Genomic DNA, 13,091 nt, shown 5'->3' on the forward strand with positions numbered 1-13,091 from the left:
TACACTCTACAGGAGAGAGAGAGGATCTTTCTGACCATAAGAGCTTACACCCTACAGAAAAGAGAGAGGACCCCGCTGACAATAAGAGCTTACACCCTACAGAAAAGAGAGAGGACCCTGATGACCAAAGAGCTTACACCCTACAGAAAAGAGATGACCCTGCTGACCATAAGAGCTTACCCCCTACAGAAAAGAGAGAGGACCCTGCTGACCATAAGAGCTTACACCCTGCAGAAAAGAGAGAGGAGCCTGCTGACCATAAGAGCTTACACTCTACAGAAAGACAGACTTACCCAGTGACTCTGAACATGGAAAATTACTCTGTCATTCAAACTGTGCTCTGCTGGGAACCGCTGATCGGTGATGGCCAAGGTACTGACAACCACTGTACAAGTTATAATAATCTGCTAGATGTCATAGCTAAAGGGCATTATGAAAAATGCACATGGCAGCACAAAAAGATGTTAGTCCACTCTCTGATGCTTCAGCAGTTTAGAAAATGATGCAGTACAAGTTTTTTTGTTGTGAACTGTGAATCAAATCTCATTGTTTGAATTTGATTGAAACCAGTAATTTCAGGAATTTCAACTCAAACTTAATCCTCTATGGATTGATGTGCTCCTCTCTAATAGGTATACCATAATGTCAACATAGTCACATGTGCAAAGAAGATGTTCAGGCCAGGGTAAGATCAGTTTCATTTAAAACAGGGCCTGGGCAACTGAGAAAGTTATCAATCTCATCCCTTTATTGTAGTTTTCAAAAATCTAGTGATCTAAGGTAAAGGTTTAATTGTAAATTCCTTGGATGTCTAAAATGGTGAAGAGGTTTATTGACGAAATCATAGGTAAACTGTGTTTCTTCTTGGTGTCCACAGAATTGCCCAGTTTATCACACCCTTAAGGTCAACATGCACGTTAGATGAAAGTTGGAGAATGGTGCCGATTTCAGCATGACCAGCAGACCATCTGATATGTATGGGGCCTCTCACCTATTCCCTGACAGATGGAGAGAAGGATCCAGCAATTGGGATTTCGACACCTGATCATTTTGCTTTCATGGGAGAGATAGCTCAGCCATCAACTATCTCTTGTGTATGGAGAGCTTTAAGGTTTCTTTGCACAAAAGTAGTTTGTAAGGACAAGTTTAGAATTCAGAGACTTAGTTTATTTCCACCCATAAAATAAAACCTACTATAAATTACAGCATCGTTAATAAGCCAGCCACTTTCACTGGCACAAGGCTTCTGTCACTCAGTTAATCAGTGCATTTCAACTATATTTTTCATGAATGGTCACACCACTTAAGCGCTGTATGTTTCCATGCTAATTACTATGTTAATAAGGCCTTCAAACTGCATTTAATTATCAAGAATTGAACATGTACCATTAGCTAATCAGGGAAAATCATATACTCATGCTTCAGAATACGGAGAGCAACCAATATATTATGACTGTTTTTAATTAAAATGTTAAAACAGGAAACACTTTGGTGTTCTATACGATGATTAAATTGGAGGCCAATAACAGTAAAAACAATCTGATGTCAGATGTTAAGTCATTAAATATCGTGAAATAAAAATAAAAGGAACCTTATTAATGCTTTACAAAAAAAACTAATTGTCAATTAATATTGGTTTTATTGTGGGAAAAAATACCTAAAATATAAATTAAAAATGTACCATAAATATACAGTCAGCAGCCCGGTATTTGTCAAGAATGATCAAAAGCTTAAAGGGATTTTAAACTTTCAGGTGTCTCCACTCTTTTGGTTTCACAGAGTGCCTTGGGACTGTGGGCACTAATCAGATCCCTAGAACTATGGGCGCTCTAGTTTATCCCTGTCCCCCAGATTACTCCTGAAGGTGAAGACGTCAGGTTTTATCCTCCTTTTTCAACCCTTAGGAGAGGATGAGGATGTGAACACAAACAAAACTCCAAGCAATAATCTCGTGAACAATTCTCCAAACTCCAACTCCAACCACGAAGTATATCTCCATCTCCAGACTAGGCAATAAGAACTTACACTGGCAATTTCTAAGTGCCAGAGGTGAGAATATAAAGCAGAAGGGAGTGGCCAACACTGAACAGTTGATGCAATCAAGGTAGGAAAGCTTCAGGAGCTTCAACTGAACAGATTAACTCTTGTATTGCTAGCAAGGAAAAAACCTTCACTGTTTAATAAGAGGGTGAAGTACTTCAAACCAGTGCAGGAGTTTGTGAAACCAGATGTCACAGCCTTCTGGCTCCTCTCTGGATACCTCCTGTCACGGTATTTCTGAGACAATTGGCCAGTGCCTAGTAAAAATAATTAAATCAGATGGTACTTATCCTCCTTGGCTCCTGCTTCAGCTCTCTGATTATAAGCCAGTCTCTGTGTATTGGTTGCAGCACTGATGTCACAAATATAGAGTACATCATGTTTGCAGCCAATTATTGAGCAATGCGGCACGTGCTGTCAATATCAGCAGATATATTGAACTCAGTGATTGGCTGCTGTGGTGGTGTGTCACTGTTCCTGCCAATACACAGAGAAGTAGCAGCATTAGAGAGCCTACGTTAGACCTAGGGAGGATGAGTACCATCTAATTTTATTATTTTTACATAGCAATGGCAAAAATAGAGGTGAAATCTGAATTGGAAAGCTCCTTGAAAGCGTTATTTCCAAGATAGTAAGTTTTCCCTCAGGTTCAATACCCTCTTCATTAATTGTCTACACGACTGCTGAAAATTGTGGCTTTCTTGGCATTCTACAGCACTTTCATAAAAACGGAATAGAGCAGAGGTCGAGCATGCCCACCTCTGCTCCATTTAAGATGGTGCTATGTGGAACACAGTTGACAAATTCTGGAGCCAAGTTCTTGGGATTACTGAGCATGCTTGGGATTGAACACCCGTAATTCTCTAAGTTATTGCTTATCCCATGAATGGTGATAATGTTAATGTACTATCTTGAAAATATTCCGTTAAATAGCCACGAACAATTTTGCTACAATTTTTTAATGTTCCAACAAATCTAAAGTAAAGAAAATTTGTAAATACTCTAAGTAAAAAAATGTTTTAGCATTTTTCTTAACAGCTCTTGTGCATTTCCATGGCTACCGACTACAAAAACACTGGTCGTACGTAGTGTGATCCTTAAATCATATGTTAGGTTATGACTGCCATGTCTGATATTCTCTATCCTTGACATAAAAAAATGGAAACACGATGGAAAACTGATGGTATCCATTATGAGGGATCTTTAAATCAGGCTGATAAATTGACAAAAAAATAAAAACCAGCGCTCATTTACTAACATTTGCATGATTACCTCCTAGATGTCAAATCACTGCTGGAAACAAAATGGAAAGGGAACCTGTGCAAGATGATACATGGGCCCTTTGGGGTCCAATAGATTATCATAAGGCACAATTCTATCTGCTTTGGAGGAGGTAATGGCCCCCTTAGCTCTTGGTCCCCTGTGCGGCTGCACAGGATGCACCAATGATATGTCTGCAACTGTGTCCAATGCTTCTGAGAATGACTGTGGTGCTAATTTAGTATTGTGCCTCCTTCGCTGTCTGTTCTTGCATGGTGAGATCCCCATCACTCTCTGTGCAGGGAACTGCTGCATGGCATCATTCTATGCGCAGTGTCCTGCACAGTGGAAGAAAAAACAGAGAAAGATGTGCAGCACTAAAATAGGAAAGCGGCCCCTTCATTCTAAGCAGTTATAAGGATCAGAGATCAGACACCATCCACTGGTGTACTGTGATTTAGGTACCAACTGTGTGCACAGTTTTAAATGAAGTTAATGGTGATGATTAAGAATATGACTGTGGTTTTGCCAGATTGGCTTTAGTTTCTGAGATATTTAATAATTAATCAATTACAGTAAAATTCTGGCTTCAAAAAGTCAATTTGATAGCATTGCAAGCCTATAAATTGAAATACGAAATAATTATATGGGATATTTCATTACCTAACACACTGTTAAAGAGCCAAAATACCAAAAGCTATTGAATTTGTTATCGGCACACAAGTCGCATTGAGGGAATGCATTATGTTCATGGTTGAATTATCTCAAAAACTAGAACACAGTCAGAAAAAGTAATGGAATTTTTGAATTCAGCACCCTCAAAATATCCTAAATCCATTCAAAAAACCTTGGCAGCTGAAAAAATAAATATTTTTGTAGACGTGTGATATTAATGAAACCCTAGATATACCTCAGTTGAAATCAGAGAAAAATAATATTAATCCATTGCCTTTATTAATTAAAGAAATATATACAAAGCACAAAATATCAGACAAATGCTAAAAATACTTCTTATAAACTAGAAGGACGGTGTGGCCAGTAGTTTGCAGAACACAGGCTGAATACAAACCATGCAGCAAATTTGCTAACGGTAATAAGTATAATGGAAGTGGGAAATACAAATCAGAGCAAATGGGTCAATTCGTATACATTTACTAAATATTCTATATGTATCCATGAATAAATTAATAAATAATGACCTTAATAAATACAAGCTAGCTCATAGATCTAGTTCTACTGAACATCAAAACATCACCAACCATAAGCCATGTTTTCCAAACCCACACTATCCAGATCTTGATGTGCATTTTGCATGCTGGTTTGTCAATTTTTATGGGGTATTTGTATCTTTTAACTGATATTTTGTATTTTGTATATATTTCTTTGATTATTAAAGTTAATGGAATGATATTATTTTGATTATTTTTGTACGATTACAACTGGATTTTAATTAGGTTTTCATTAGTTCTTTTGGATACTTTTAGTTGCTTTAAATATATTTTTATGTGGTACAGTTAGGAGGATTCATTTTTTGCTCCCCAAGCATGATTAAGTTTTGGCATTTTCAGAATAGGTGGTGTTCCTATTAGATGGACCTCCACCGATCAAAAGTGATGGCACATTTTAGCGATATGTCATTAGAAGATGGGAATGCCCCTTATATTGGCATTTAGTGCAATATAGCAGACAAATCTAGGTAATTGTACTCTTGGTGTTACCATCAAGTAGATAAAACTTTTTTTGTTTGTTGCTAAGGGTAATATATTTGGCTTAATTTAACATTTATTATCCTTAATAGGTTTGTCAACTAGGACAGTCCATGAAAATAGGGCACTTTTCTGCCCTATCCGTAAGAAAGTTTAAGGTGTCTGTGATTTTTTTGAAGCTGAAGAAACTTATACAGATTATTTTGATTGTATGTGTCATCATTTTATAGGTCACAGTGAATGCAGCTGATGTCTTTATATCAGAATTATGGGCTGTAGACCTGGATCAATTTTAATCATAATATTTATTACGGTTTTCCAATGTGTCCATAAAAAATCTTGTCAGTCGGTGATTTTTTTTATAAACAGTCCAGAAAAAATAAAAAGTCAAGTTGGCAACCCTGATTGAGGCTAATTGTACTACTACTGTGTTGCTGCATTTATACCAGTCCAGCAGGGTACTTTAAAATAACAAATGTTACACAATTATTTGAGCTTTTTAAGTAAATAGTGTTACGGTGCTCAATAATTTAGTGCATTTTAATTGAAGCATTCCATCTGGAAATGTACTTGGTGCTTCCCATTTGGTTTGCTTTTATATCACTGATATTCACACAGAGATGCTGCAATTGTTATCAAGGCAAAAAAAGAAATATTTTTCTTCTATTAAAAATATATACCTCTGATAAATAATTAAAGCATCTGGGATCATATTTTTTTGCTTCAAGCACAAGTGCATCCGTTTAAGATATTATTAGTACTTTGCCAACATAAAAATGAATACATAAAAAAGAAATACTGTATTATTTAGCCTATTATATCCGGATAATGTGGCCACAGAGCAGAATCATAAAGAGTCAAACAAAAATAGCAGGCAAAGAGGAATACAAGGTACACACTAATATTGGGTTTTAGATAGATAGATATATAGATAAATAGATATACATGAGATGGATAGATAATAGATAGATACTGTGACACAGTGAGGGGTATGGGGCTGGATGGGAGATACTGTATATTAGTTCCAACAATTGCCTTTCACATTGGTGAACAGCAGGGAAGGAGATCAAGATCTGGCCAGGACCTTCTCAGCTATTCCTGGTTTTTGGGGCAATGCCTGGATTGCACAGCTGCAGATCTGAGAACAGCATAAATAGACAACCAGAACTCCTCAGTGTGTTGGTGGGAAAGAGCTGAGGGTTGTTTTGTGGCAACATCAGACCTGTACAGACTGGCATCTCCGGGCCCCAACCTATGTGGTGGAAACTAGTGTTGAGCCACCCCCGTAGTGTTCGAGTTCGGTTCGTCGAACACCCGTGTGTTCGCCGAACTGTTCGTCGAACTGTTCGTCGAACACCTTCGAACACCGTTAAAACCAATGGCAGGCAAACAAAAACACATAGAAACACATAGAAAACACCTTCAAAGGTGTCCAAAAGCTGACAAACTGCTCAGAAGACACAACTAACACATGGAAAAGTGACAAGTACATATAGTCATGCGAAAAGAAAAGAGGTGGAGGAGTAAAAGGAGGGGGAGACACAGATATAGGCATGTCATGCCCTTCTAAAATCCAAAAAGTGAGAAGCCGACACGTTCAGTCCGCTCCTGCCCGTGCCACCTCCGTGTCGCCGGGTTTGTGCCAGAGCCGCGGTGAACCCTGACGGCCAGCCCCCCTCTCCCAATACTGGTGCCTGTCCGCTGGTGGGTCGAGCGAGCCCCCCTGTGGTGGAGGCAGCTCTAAGCTTTTTAATTTAAATTGTCTCTCTAATTTGAATAAATACACTTTAAATCCATTTACAAGGATCTATTGGAGGGCAAGTCTAATGGCAGCAGCCGCGTAATTCCAGCTCCAGTAGCGTCCACTAAAGCTGCTGCAGTTAAAAAGCTTTTATAAGGATCGAGCTCGGCTGTCCACCACAAGGCATCCTACTGCCAGTCCGAGCCCCTATGCCTTGGGGTGCCTCCTGATGCTCTTCACTGAGTATCCCGTGGTCCCGAAGCATTTCCTTTGAAAAAATGAAGAGTCCAAACTACCGGTGGTGTAGCTTGCTTAACAGCCGGGATAATCCGCTGACTAGCAGACCCTGCTACTAGGCACAAAGTATTTCCTGGGCTAGATGCAGTTAAAAATTTGTAATTAGATACTCTCGTTGGATGCTGAGAAAGCATTCCATAGAGTCTCCTGGCACGCCATATATGATTCTCTTAAAAAGCTTGGGGTAGGGGTCTAGGGGACCCTTTTATAGCCAAAATCACGGCCCTGTATCGCAATACGTCACCTAGGCTGAAGATAAATGGAACTGTAGCACCCTGAGGGCTCGGTTGCTACAGAGGTATTGCACCTCACCCAGAGGTGTGATATCTCACTCTCAGGTAAGGATGTAGTGTGGATCAGGACCCGACACCTGCATGCATTACACCACATTGCCGTGGGGCAGGGCGACCAATATGCCCCTGAGATGGGCACGACAGTCCCTGTCCCTGGCTGGAGTGGGGGGAGGGAACACTGAGGAAGGGGAACCCTGTAGTGCAGGAGCAGGGAGGAAGCAGTTCCTGGGTGCATTGAGAAGGGAGTATAAAAGGTGGGCACCATCTTAGTTCAGTGCAGAGAAGTCTGAGCAGCAGTGGCAGGGAGCAGGGGCTCTGCATGAGCTCTGCTCCGGAGGCGGGCCTAGTAACAGAGGCCCAGGCCTGGAAGAGGGAGAAGGAAGGAAGAGGAGCGGAGAAGGCTCCAGGAATGAGGAACGAAGGGATCTCAGGGGTGCGGACGGGCGAGTCGCCACCGCACGCCCGAATCCACCTGCGTGGAGGGGTCAGGCCAAAGGGGGAGACCGGTCCCCGAAACTAGTGGAGGCAGGAAACGACCCTCAGCTAGAAACAGGAGGCTGTGACATTTTATGTGGCGCAGCCCCTCGCTACACCCGCTAGGAAGGCACCACATAGGGTCAGGGAAACTGGCGCCAAGTTTACCAAGAGGAGGCCCGAGGCAGCCGGACAGAAGGGTTGGTAAGAAAGGCCAGACAAAGGACACACAAAGGGGGTCCTGTGAAGCACTCCAAAGTTATCTGGGAGTTGTCTGAGCCCCTCACCTGGTGAGCACAGTACGACGTGGGCAGCCGTTACCTGCAGACCTGGTCTGGATAATAAGAACTGTGAGTAAAGGCCCTGGACTGCATCACTGAATCCGTGTCATTACTGCTGCTGCCCTGCACCATCACCCCCATCCTCCGCATACACTGCCCTGAGGCTATACTCCTCCCGTGGGGAGTTATGCTATGCTCTGCTGCACCCACAACACCAGCCTCAGCGGTCTGCCCTGGAGCGGCGGTTCACTCTGACCGCAATCCACGGGTGGTGTAGTCGGACATTTAAACATCAAAACCACATAAATAGTTCCGCCACTGGTTTGACCGCCCTGAGCCACGGAACCGGGTTGCCGCCACGGAGACTACAACCACCAGCATCCACCAAAAAGGGTCCGGCTCCGGGTGTCCCAAGGCCCAGGGGGCGCGTCAGAACATTTTCATCATCTTTCACAATCACCAATGGGACAAGGCAGGGATGTTCTCTGTCCCCTCTCTTATACATCCTAGTGACGGAGCACCTGCTCTCATCAATTCGCCATAACCCCAATATTATGTGGATTGAGGTGGGAGGCACCGAGTACAAGTGCTCTCTATTTGCTGATGATGTCCTAGTATATATCACTCAATCACATATATCCATCCATGCTGTTATGGCTGAAATAGATCACTTTGTTACATGGTCAAATTTTAAAATCAATGCAGTGAAGTCTGAGGCCCTCCATGTCTCCCTCCCCAAATCCATATAGGATTCCATCCAGTCCAACTTTCCCTTTGCCTGGCCCTCACAGGGTATCAAATACTTAGGAATTCCTATTCATAGAGACCTCTCCCATCTATGTTATCTTAATTTTGGGCCCTTTATTGAACAACTCCATACAGACCACGGTTGGCAAGTTAGAACTGTAAGATTCACTACGTGAACCACTGGTGTTTTGTGGAAAAGCACATGTACACTGTGTTCCAAATTATTATGTAAAAAGTGTTTAGGAGTGATAAGGGAAGAATTTGTTTGTTTGTCAGTTAAACTCATTGATGGTGTTGTGTGTCAGGGCTCTTTATATCACTGTAAGCAATTGCAGACACCTGTGCTAATTAGTTTGGCAGGTGTGTCCAATGAAAGGCAAGACTACTTAAGAAGGCTGTCTCACATTATTAAGCAGCCTACATTTTCCGCCAAAATGGGAAAGAAAAAGGATGTGTCGGCTGCTGAGAAGCAACAAATTGTGGAGTGTTTAGGTCAAGGCATGACTACAATCAACATTGTGCGATGATCAGGATGAAGTGTCTTGGCAATCAAGAAGTATGTAGCTGATTCACAGTACACACGTGTGCGTGCTGATAAGGGCAAATTGAGGACTCTTTCCTACAGGCAATAACGTCAGGTTGAAAGAGCAGCGGTAAAAAAGCCTTGTCATAGCAGCACACAAGTTTTTGAAGCTGCTTGTGCCTCCAACGTCCCCCGAACAACAAGATGCAGGGTCCTTCAGAGGTTTGCAGCTGTGCATACGCCATCCTGTCGACCTCCTCTATCCACTTCACACAAGCAGAAAAGGCTCCAGTGGGCCAAACATTACATGAAGACTGATTTCAAAACTGTTTTGTTCACGGATGAGTGCCGTGCAGCGCTCGATGGTCCAGATGGATGGAGTGGAGGATGGCTGGTTGATGGACACCCCACGCAAACACGGCTACAGCGCCAACAAGGAGGAGGTGGAGTAATGTTTTGGGCTGGAATCATGGGGAGAGAGATTGTCGGCCCCTTTAGGATCCCTGAAGGCGCTAAAGATGAACTCCATAATGTATGTGGATTTTCTCAAACAGCACTTCCTGCCATGGTTCAAGAAGAAGAACCGTGTATTTCACAGCAAGATCATTTTTCTGCATGATAATGCACCATCTCATGCTGCACATAAAACATCTGCATCTCTGGCTGATATGGGCATAAAAGGGGACAAACTTATGGTGTGACTCCCATGCTCCCCTGACCTGTACCCCATTCAGAACCTTTGGAGCATCATTAAAAGGAGTGTCTATGATGGCGGGAGGCAGTTCACATCTAAGCAACAGCTCTGGGAGGGTATTCTGTCCTCATGCAAAACAATTGAAGCAGAAACCATCCAAAACCTGACAAATTCAATGGATGAGAGAGTTCAGAAGCTCCTTTCGAACAAGGGGTCCTATGTGAAAATGTAACATCACCTAGAATAAAGTTTTGAGTTGAAAACTGTTTGATTTCAGTTTCTAACAACCTGCTAATGCTTATAATTTCAAAAATGACCATTTTTTTGGTCTTTATTAAAATGAAAAGGTTGATCGAAAAGTTTGGGGGATCTAAGAGTGTGGCAACCCAGTAGTCATGATTACTTCGAATTCTGACAATATGAGGGTCATGCTGCAGGTAGTGCAGCAAGAAGGCACTTATGTGTCTTGCGCATCTCGGAGCCCCAAAATTATTTTCCGGGCTAGATGCAGCTAAAAATTATTATTAATTTTAAATCTGGTGAAGCTTTAGTATAGATGGCCTAATAGGATCTGTGCTGCACACTGCTACAAAGCCCAAATTATTTTCCAGTCAAGATACAGATAAACATGATTAGTAATTTTAAATCTGGTGGAGCTTATTATAGATGGCCTAATAGAATCAGTGCTGCACACTGCTACAAAGCCCAAATTATTTTCCAGCCAAGATACAGATAAACATGATTAGTAATTTGAAAGCTTAAAACGGTTGGTAGGGTGATTTTAACCAATCATCAAGCTTTTACTCTCCCCAGGATGACACAGGGGTAGAAAAGTCGTTTCGGATCCATGATTTGTTCATCTTTATGAACGTGAGTCTGTCTACATTATCAGTGGAGAGCCGCGTGCGCTTATCTGTCAGCACACCACCAGCAGCGCTGAACACACGTTCAGACAGAACGCTGGCTGCGGGGCATGACAAGATCTCCAAGGCGTAAGTGGCTAGCTCCGGCCTTTTATCCAGATTGGAAGCCCAAAAAGAGCAAGGGTCCAGTGACACAGTCGTGGCTTCAATGTTTACTTGGAGATACTCCTGTACCATCGTCTCTAGGCGTTGACTATGTGTCAGACTTCTTGTCTCCTGTGGCCTTGCAAAGGATGGGCTAAAAAAGTGGTGAAATGATTCCGCAAAATTGATGTTACCAGCAGATACTGTGGTTCTGTTACGGTTTGAGTGCTGAACACTTGACGGTCCCATGGTTGGCAAGTTGGAACTGTGAGATTCACTACGTGCACCACTGGTATTTTGTGGAAAAGCACATGTAAGATTCTGCAACAGTCTCTGCTGATACTCCTGCATGCGTGCATCCCTTTCTATGGCAGGAATAATTTCTGCAAATTTACTTTTGTACCGGGGATCTAACAGTGTGGCAACCCAGTAGTCAGGATTATTTCTAATTCTCACAATTCGAGGGTCATGTTGCAGGTAGTGCAGCAAGAAGGCACTCATGTGTGTTGCGCATCCAGGAGCACCAAGTCCCTGTTGTGTTGGTGGCGAGGTAACAATCATGCTTCCTTCCTCTGTCCTCTCCCCCCAACCTCGCACAACAGAAATGTGATCAAGGTCTCCCTCATCTGATGAGTCTTCCATCAGTTCGTCCTCCACTTCTTCCTGGGCTCCTGCACCTTCCTCACTAGTTTGGCTGCTACCATGCGCCCTGGTAAAACCATCTCCCCCACCCTCACATGCCTGCCGCCTTGGTGCTGCCGACCGTCTGGACCTTGCAGATGTTAGCCCTTCCGCATACAACTCCTCCTCCTCTACTTCCTCCACCTTCTCTTGTGCCACCACCTGACTCCGAATTCTGTTTAACATGTGCTCCAGCATGTAAATCACCGGAATAGTCATGCTGATAATGGCATCGTCAGCACTAAACATCTTCGTCGCCATTTCAAAACTGTGCAGAAGGGTGCATAGGTCCCTGATCTGAGACCACTCCTCCAGCGTGATTTGCCCCACCTCTGGATCTTGTTGGCCCAGGCTATACGTCAGAACGTATTGCACCAGGGCTTGTCGGTGCTGCCACAGTCGCTGCAACATGTGCAGAGTTGAATTCCACCGGGTAGGCACATCGCATTTTAGCCGGTGAAGTGGCAGGCCCAACGACTTCTGTAGAGATGTAAGTCGCTGAGCTGCGGGATGCGAACGGCGAAAGTGAGCACACAGCGACCGTGCCCTCTGCAGAAGGCCATCTAGTCTGGGATAGTGGGCTAAAAATTGCTGGACAACCAGGTTCAAAACGTGACCCATACAAGGCACGTGTGTGACATTGCCCCGGCGAAGGGCCGCACCCAGGTTTGCAGCATTGTCGCACACGGCCTTCCCTGGTTTCAGGTCCAGTGGAGACAACCATTCATGAAATTGGTTCTCCAGAGCTGACCACAACTCCTCAGCTGTGTAACTCACATTTCCCAGACATTTCAATGTAAAAACCACCTGATGACGTTGAGCCCTACTGCCAGCATAGTAAGGAGGTGTGCAGGATCCCTTCTGCGCAGTTAGAAAGCTTGTGGCATGACCAGACAGGCTATGGGTGCAGGTGGAAGACCGAGAGGAGGTTGAGGAGGCAGAAGCAGTGGAGGAACTTTGACATAAAGAGGATTGACGCACAACTCGTGGGGACGGCAAGACTTGGACAGCAGCCCCTTGTCCTGCTGTCACCATAGTTACCCAGTGCCCAGTCAGCGACATGTAACGCCCCTGTCCATGCCTACTCGTCCAAGTGTCTGTGGTGAAATGCACCCTGTCACACACAGAGTTTCTCAAAGAAGCGGTGATGTTGTGTGCGACATGCTGGTGGAGCGCAGGCACACCTTTCTTTGAGAAGTAGTGCCGACTGGGCATCTGGTACTGGGGCACTGCGACGGACATAAGGTTTCGAAAATCCTCTGTGTCCACCAGGCGGAAAGGCAGCATTTCTGTAGCCAAGAACTTGCAGATGGTGAAATTCAACCTCTTAGCTTTCTCATGGCTAGG

General features: G+C 43.5%; 1 protein-coding gene and 1 pseudogene across 2 annotated transcripts in view; both read right to left on the reverse strand.

Annotated features, from left to right (window-relative positions):
- The window catches only part of SNTG2 (syntrophin gamma 2), a 1,024,184-nt gene that overhangs the window by 454,294 nt on the left and 556,799 nt on the right, over positions 1 to 13,091 (reverse strand). The window lies entirely within an intron of this gene.
- LOC141257835 (polyubiquitin-like) overlaps positions 789 to 13,091 on the reverse strand; it is a 30,114-nt pseudogene continuing 17,811 nt past the window's right edge.

Source organism: Phyllobates terribilis, unplaced genomic scaffold (assembly GCF_046119375.1).
Source record: "Phyllobates terribilis strain yellow unplaced genomic scaffold, ASM4611937v1 Scaffold_3__8_contigs__length_932513732, whole genome shotgun sequence".
Classification (NCBI taxonomy): Eukaryota; Metazoa; Chordata; class Amphibia; order Anura; family Dendrobatidae; genus Phyllobates; species Phyllobates terribilis.